The following is a 7,631-nucleotide window of genomic DNA, read 5'->3' on the forward strand; positions in this document are numbered from 1 at the left end:
AGAGTTCAGCGGAGATCTTTGTACAGCTCAGGTCAGGCGTGCGTAAGCTGAGACAGGAATTCTGTAGCCCGAGCCCGGGAAGCAACATTCCCGCTCCGACGGCCATCTTCCCAGCTGCTCCCAACGGCTTTGCGTGATTTTTTAAGACTAAAACTCCCCTTTCTCCCTTTTCAAATTCCTAATCTACATTTATTATAACAAGGTCGCACAACCAGGTGTAAATGATTCAGAACAACTTCACAAAAATTCAGCGATTACCTGTTTTGTCCTTCTGCTGTTCTATGTAAATAAGGAACCAAGCAGGAAAATAATCGTTTGATCGTTTTTTAATTGTTTTAATACTCCCAGGTATTTCCAGGTTTGTTACCAGTGTGCTTGCTCAACATTGCTACATCCATCTCTAACCTTTTCTACTGCTGCACAGCTTGGCCATGACATCACTGCCATATCCTGGGGTGATGATGTCATACGACACTATTAACTTCACACCGAACATTCAAACTTTATTGTCCCGGGGGAAAATTCTGTTTACGGCGAGGATAAAAATACAATGTAAGAACTCATAAAACAAACATGTAATAAAAAGACATCACAAAAAATAAATACAAGGACAAAACAAAGAATCAAGACTGAAGTAAAACACTCCCTTCGGTCTTGTTATATGCAGAGTCAGTGTCAAGAAGAAGCAGGTATTAAAGTATTACTTACTGTACTAGGCGTGTGAACTGCCAGCCTGACCCCAGCAATGCTGTGGCCCTAACACGTGTTCCCATCAGTCACTGCAAACTCCATTTAAAAAAAATCTAACTCATGTAGACCCTACAAGGCCATCCGGCAGGCTACACGGTACCTGTTCCCAACGATCATTCGTTTAATCATTAATCATTTAATGATCATTGACCACTTAATCCAGCAAATTTAAATAAAACAAGGATGGGTCATCCATTTCATTTTGTATGTTTAATACTGTTTTTTACTTTTTTAACAATTATTATTATTATTATTGTTATTATTATCATTATTAATAATAATAATAATAATAATAATAATAATAAAATCTATTTAAAATCTCTGTCAGTGACAGGTGCGAGTCCTGGAAGGTGCCATCTGGGCCGTGTGCTGCAGATGAGATGGAATGGCATGGCGGGATCAGTCACGCGCTGCTGCCCCAGAATCTCCGCCTGGCGAACGGAACGCGAGGCCGCGGCGTCAGCAAGCGGGCACCCCCGGCTCTTATCCCACGGGCCCCCGCGGGCACCCCCGGCTCTTATCCCACGGGCCCCCGCGGGCACGCACGCAGTCCGTCACGGTCTAAAACTCAGCGATGCAGAGCGGCGTGGCTCCACCGCGACTGACTAATTTCTCTCTGCAAACACCGAACTCCAAACAAGTAAAGAAGACACAACCTGGCTGCCGCTCATCTCAACAGACGAGTGTCCTTCTCCACCCAAATGTAAACACTACTGGACTATCCAACTAACGGCTGCCCACGCCAGTCAGAGGAATAGATGAGGAACACCAGAGTTATTTCAGACACAAATGTCACACAACCGTTTGGGCACAGAAAAACTCGACGTGAAAGAGAAGCTAATTAAGCTAATTAAATGTAAATTCAGGAACAGACGAACACCCACACACAAAGAAATGTGAGAATCGGGATTTTAAAAAGTACAGCATAGTCCACAGCGATATATTCAAGTGAATATAAAATACATTGAACCCAGTTTTAAAGGAGATGGTTGCCATGGAGAAAGAAGTTAATTCATCAGCCAGTGGATCGTAATGGGACAAGCAAACACTCCAGTGCCAGCTCCAACAGGTACAAACCTGGGGCTCGTCCTGAACATCACATCACATTAACTGTGCTGTGATTCCAGTGTGATTCTATGCTAGCGCAGTGCAGTGATTCCAGTGTGATTTTAGCTTGCAAAGTGCTCTGATTCCAGTGTGATTTCAGTTAGCGCAGTGCAGTGGTTCCAGTGTGATTCTATGCTATCACAGTGCTGTGACTCCAGTGTGATTCTATGCTAGCGCAGTGCTCTGATTCCAGTGTGATTCTATGCTCTCACAGTGCAGTGATTCCAGTGTGATTCTATGCTATCACAGTGCAGTGATTCCAGTGTGATTCTATGCTAGCGCAGTGATTCCAGTGTGATTCTATGCTAGCGCAGTACTCTGATTCCAGTGTGATTCTATGCTAGCGCAGTGATTCCAGTGTGATTCTATGCTAGCGCAGTGCTCTGATTCCAGTGAGATTCTATTCTAGCGCAGTGCTTTGATTCCAGTGTGATTCTATGCTAACGCAGTGCTCTGATTCCAGTGAGATTCTATGCTAGCGCAGTGCTCTGATTCCAGTGTGATTCTATGCTAGCGCAGTGCTCTGATTCCAGTGTGATTCTATGCTAGCGCAGTGCTGGAGCGGCAGTGAGCAGGGTTACGTATTGATCCAGCAGCACAGACTTAGCTGTCTGACAGACTCAGATGGCGGGGTGGCGCATTGTGGGAAGACAGGCAGCCCCGCAGGAATGTAGTGCATTTCCCATGTCCTGCTACCTGCTGGGCCTTTACTCAGGCTAAACTGGGCCTCAGTCCCAACAGCGAAGTCTCTATTTCTACATAAGAGCACTCAAAGGCACGGCTATCACAAATATAATAAGCACATGCAACGTACAAACATACACACGCACACACACACACACATGCACACACACATACACACACACACGCACACACACACACACACACACACACACACACACACGCACACACAGACAAACAGGTATAATGATCACAGACAATAAGCGTGCGTGCTCACAGACACACACCATACTGAACAGACACAACAAGAGGACACACATAAATGATAAACGCAATGATTACCAAAGTGAATTAACACACAAACACAACATCCATCCATTAGCAAACCTGAGATACCCGAGTCCCCCATTGTAAGCTCCAAAACTGCCCTGGCCTGGGACCCCCCCGCTGCCCCCCCCCCCCGTCCCGTCCCGTCCCGGACGCGCTGAAGAGCGTTCTGCAGCCATCCAGAAATATTTCAGATCTCATTCTTAGCCGCTAATAGTTTTACAGGGGGGGGCAGAATGGCTTTCAGTGGTCAGATAAAACCACCGCAAATAGCCCCTCTGCGCTGCCCTGGAGCCCAGCGCTCCATCTGCGCGGGCAGCGTGTCACTTTACGGGCAGCGCGAGTCCGGCTGTACGTCATTTTAAAACTGGACCGCGGCCGGCGCACACGGTCAGATTTTTAGGAACAGACAGGTTGATACTGCGCTCCGTCCGGGCACTGCGTTGCTACAACGGGAAGGGAAATTTGTTCCAAAAAAAAAAAAAAAAAGGAGCCTAAATTCAGGCTGAGGATGGTTTTTATCTTCCGTCAGGCCTCTTGTTCTTTAAATGAATTTTTTTGCAGAGGAGGCCAGGAGTACGGGTTAGGGTTAGGGTTAGGGTTAGGGTTGGGGGTAGGGTTGGGGTTAAGGTAAGGGTTAGGGTTAGGGTTAGGGCCACAGCACGGAGGGTTAGGGTTAGGGTTAGGGCCACAGCACGGAGGGCCAAAGTCATCTTCCCACACAAAGCCCGCGTGTCCACGGTGAGATTTAATGACGCAGAGCCTTTAGGGCGAACAGTACTGCCTGGGCACACGCGGGACGGCAGACCGTCTCCTCACCAGCACAGAGACGTCCGCTGCCGGAGACAGGAAGAGAGTCCGGCGGGATTTAACCCCTTCCTGTCCATCGGCTCAACCCCGCATCCCCCCCCCCCCCACAACGTTCGACACCAACGTTTACCCACAATACAGTGCGAATACAAGAATCGTGACACTTACTATCAGCAGGATCATCTTTTTTTGGTATTAAAATGATAGATAATCTGAGCTCAATAAAAGACAACGAGTTCAAATACCAAATGCAGCCCAAGTTTCTTGCCTTAGAAATGCTAGAAAAAAGACATTTTTTTTTTTGTGATAGAAGAATGCAAAAAAAACAACTCGGGCATGACAGAAAAACAGCAAGAGCGTGAAATGAGTGATTAATATGCATTAGGCCTACAGTGAGAGATCATATTAACGGAAACGGCAGAGGCAGAAGTCAAAGTTTCCTGCAATCGGTTTCGGTTGTGCTGCTCTGCGGGCACGACTGACTTTTCCCTTTGAAAAAAAATAAAAAAATAAATAAAAAACTCATCATTTTAACGGCACGAATGATGAATGATTCCTTCCGGCCATTTCAGCAGCTCTTTTTTCTCACTTCTTCTCATTCCCCGGCTCGAGACAAGATGGCGAGTGACTGGCCTTCACTCCACTCGCCAGCGAACTGCAGTTCAGCAGCAGCAGCGCCGTAGTTCACCATAAGACCGTACCTTTTTACGATTACACCCCGTGTGCAAGAGCATCACACCTGCAACACAGCTTCACATTGCTACTGTAACGGTCCCTGTGGGCACCTGTGCCAGTACGCTGGTCCAACCCGATTTCAGCCAGCAAGTTAACAAAGGAATTGGCGATTTAAGCCATTTCACGAGAGGAAGTGCTGTTAGACTGTATATCGGGAAACAGCTGTGATTCGGCCGTAGGCTCGAGGCCACAACGCGATACTGCATTAATACAACAGTTCTATTAGCCTATAAACTATCAGGTAATTTATTTGTCTTTGCCAACGAACACAGTTGCTTCAGGATTCCATTTTTTCCCCCATTGTTCTTTTTTTTTCCTACAATGTATCAATTAGAATGCAAACAAGGCGGAGTGATACGTTACAGTAAAAAGTCCGTAACCGTCCTACTGTATATCAGCACTCATGGAATGCCTCTCGTCCAATCAAATCACTCGACCGGAACTAACTGCTGTATAAATGCTAATGTGGAATACAATGTTGGTGCGAGAGTGCCTTTTTGCGTGTATACATACAGTGTGATATTTGTGGTTGTTCGGTGCACAGTAGAGCACAGACCAGGGGTACCGACAGCAGGTTTCGGGGGCACGCTGTCCCTCTTTCAAAAGACACACACAGGAGTTACTCCAGGGGGAAGCCTGTAAACCCAGGCTCTTTATTTCGGTTGACTTTGCATTAAAAGCTCTTGTGATGTGGAACTGCCTCCCTGTACTCCAATATCACAGCAGACACTAGCCGTCTGTTGCAAACAGATCACCATCCTGCGGAATGTTTTCTTTTTTTCCCCCCCGTCAAACCTCGTGGCGGTACGAGAAAGGGGACCTGACACTGCAGAGGAAGACTCCTCCTTCTTTCTTTCTTTCATTCTCTTTCTTTCTTTCCTTCTTTCTGTAGTTCCCACATGCTGAACCTACACAGTCCCCGAGGCTTTGTTAGGGAGTGATACTGCACGAACAGCAATCCCCAGCACCTGACCCTTACAGACCCATTTAAGACAAACCACCAGTTCTTTCACAAAATACGCACTCCCACAGAAACACGTGCCGAGTTAGAGCCATAAATCACTGTGAACTTTACCAGGTACAGCAGTCTGAAAATGGACATGTGCACAGATAGATCATTTCTTTTTAAAACATCAGAAGTCTGACATAGCAGACGACCCTGCTTTATACTATATATGATATTTATTTATATATAATACCATTGGGATGATTGCGGACGGAAATGCCATTAACCAGGTGACTGCTTCCATGTGACACACGCCACATGTATGCAGTAGTGATGGTGTTGGCACTTTTCAGGATTCCTTACAAAAATAAGCATGATAAAGATATATATAAAATATATATCTTATAAAAACATTAACTTCTTCACCTTTCACCCTCACAGACACACACAGAATTTGGGTACAGCTAACTGCTACACCTGCTTACTCGCACGGGAAAATGGCATTTTTCTGTTACTTAGTGTTGCATGGCAGGAGGTCGTATATTGGCATGAGCACCACGCAAGATTCAACTGGCATTTAGACAATAAACTAATATTTTCGATATTAACGGTTATCTTGTTATCTCAGGTCATCTCGCACTTGTTAACTGTCACCAGCTTTGCAAAGTTAACCATGACAGCTTGTATCTTTAAGCTCATCGTGATTAAGAACAACTACGACGTGCAAACAATTTCAGTTTCATTTCATAGTAGTGGGCTACTGCAGATCCGGTACGCATCACTACGCAGACTAAGATGGACGCACTGAAGAAACCGTTAAAAAGGACACTGACAGTCCGTGACAAGAGGCTCAGATACCGTGAAAAAACAGGATGCCACGAAGAGAGCTGTCCCAACGTACGCTCTGGCACGAGCGCAGCCTTGTAACAACGCATCCAGCTGTGGGCGCAACCTGCGGCGCGGTCCAACTGCACTTCACGTGGGCGACATTATTAACGCGCGCGCCGCAACACCTGCAAATGCGCTCGTGAATGAACTTGCGATTCGTTAACCGTTTTTTACTCGTGTAACCGTGAATAGTTCTGGTCTTAAAGTGATTCTCGTCGTTTGGGGGAATCACTAGTAAGTCAGCTAGTTAAGACTTGCAGACTCTCCGCCTTGACGAAACTCTGGCTGTTTCAATTATTGTCCACCCAAAAGCCGTCAAAATTTCTGCTCCGTGGTTCCGCCACATAAACTTCGAGACCCCCGCCCTCCCTCCCACACCGGCAGCCCGGCAGTTCTTCGGGCAGTGAAATGTACAACACCGATTTTGGACACTGCAGTAACGTCAGAGGCCAGAACAATCCAACTGGTGATGTAGCCAGCTAGCCAGTTAGCACTATGTTTTCTTTAGCTGAAGACGAGATGAAATATTTCCCTTTTATGGGTACACCCGACTCTGAAATGTTGCTTCAAATTACCGGAATTGCAACTCGGAATTAAGGCCGAGTTCTTTTCCCTCTCACTTCTCGTTGGGACTGCGGTAATGGAACTAGTAGCGGCGCATGCAGGCGGACAGGCGGGCTAAATTTAATTGCACCTACCTTCTCCCCTCGCTTTTCCAACACTCCCATGTACAGTGAGCCGCGCAAGAGAAGCGGCTCCCAGCTTCTACACATTCACAGCCACGCTCCCGGATCCAAGCGAAGATAACAAACAAGCGACCTCGCTGACGGCGAAAAGTAAGCGAGCTCTTCTGCTCCGCCAGCCACCGAATTCCGAACTCCTGTCAATGGCACGATTGGGGGCGGAGGCTCGCTGGCACAACAATTCGACGGCAGGCAGGAAACTCGAATGACGTCATCGCGTAGTCGGGATCTCAAGTTTTATTGCGAGTTTTTACCGAAAACGATTACCGTTTTTTTGTTGTTGTATGAAGACTAAGCAAATGTGCCTCGGTGCATACGGGAAATGCGAGCAGAAGAGTTTTTAAATGTCATTTCGTGTTTTTCTGGAAATATTTGCGAGCAGCAGTTGTAGCGTATACCAACAGGTTAACTGTAAACACTGTAGGCTACAGTGGGTGTAATTCAACTGATTCAGTCTTGCGTAGGTTGTGGAAGCAGCTATTTCCTAACTACAGATATTGTCATCGGACGTCCTTATAGTGATATTAACTTAAAAACGGACCCATTTAACGCTGATCTATGGGCTGTTAATCGGAAAATGAAATTTAAATTACGTCAAAATAGTAACACCGCAACCTCCGAGACCAGCTTCCACGAGGAGCTGG

At 46.4% G+C, this 7,631-nt stretch overlaps 1 protein-coding gene across 2 annotated transcripts in view; it reads right to left on the bottom strand.

The window, feature by feature from the left end:
• Nucleotides 1-7,607, bottom strand: part of mapk9 (mitogen-activated protein kinase 9) — a 20,356-nt gene extending 12,749 nt beyond the window's left edge. The window contains exon 1 of one of the 2 annotated variants that reach the window (XM_035410502.1): nucleotides 6,943-7,607. The gene's annotated coding sequence lies outside the window, so the exon portion shown is untranslated. The remainder of the gene's footprint in view (nucleotides 1-6,942) is intronic. The other variant, XM_035410500.1, reaches the window with a different exon arrangement.
• Between the last annotated feature and the right edge of the window lie 24 nt (nucleotides 7,608-7,631).

This window comes from Anguilla anguilla, chromosome 3 (genome assembly GCF_013347855.1).
Source record: "Anguilla anguilla isolate fAngAng1 chromosome 3, fAngAng1.pri, whole genome shotgun sequence".
NCBI lineage: Eukaryota > Metazoa > Chordata > Actinopteri > Anguilliformes > Anguillidae > Anguilla > Anguilla anguilla.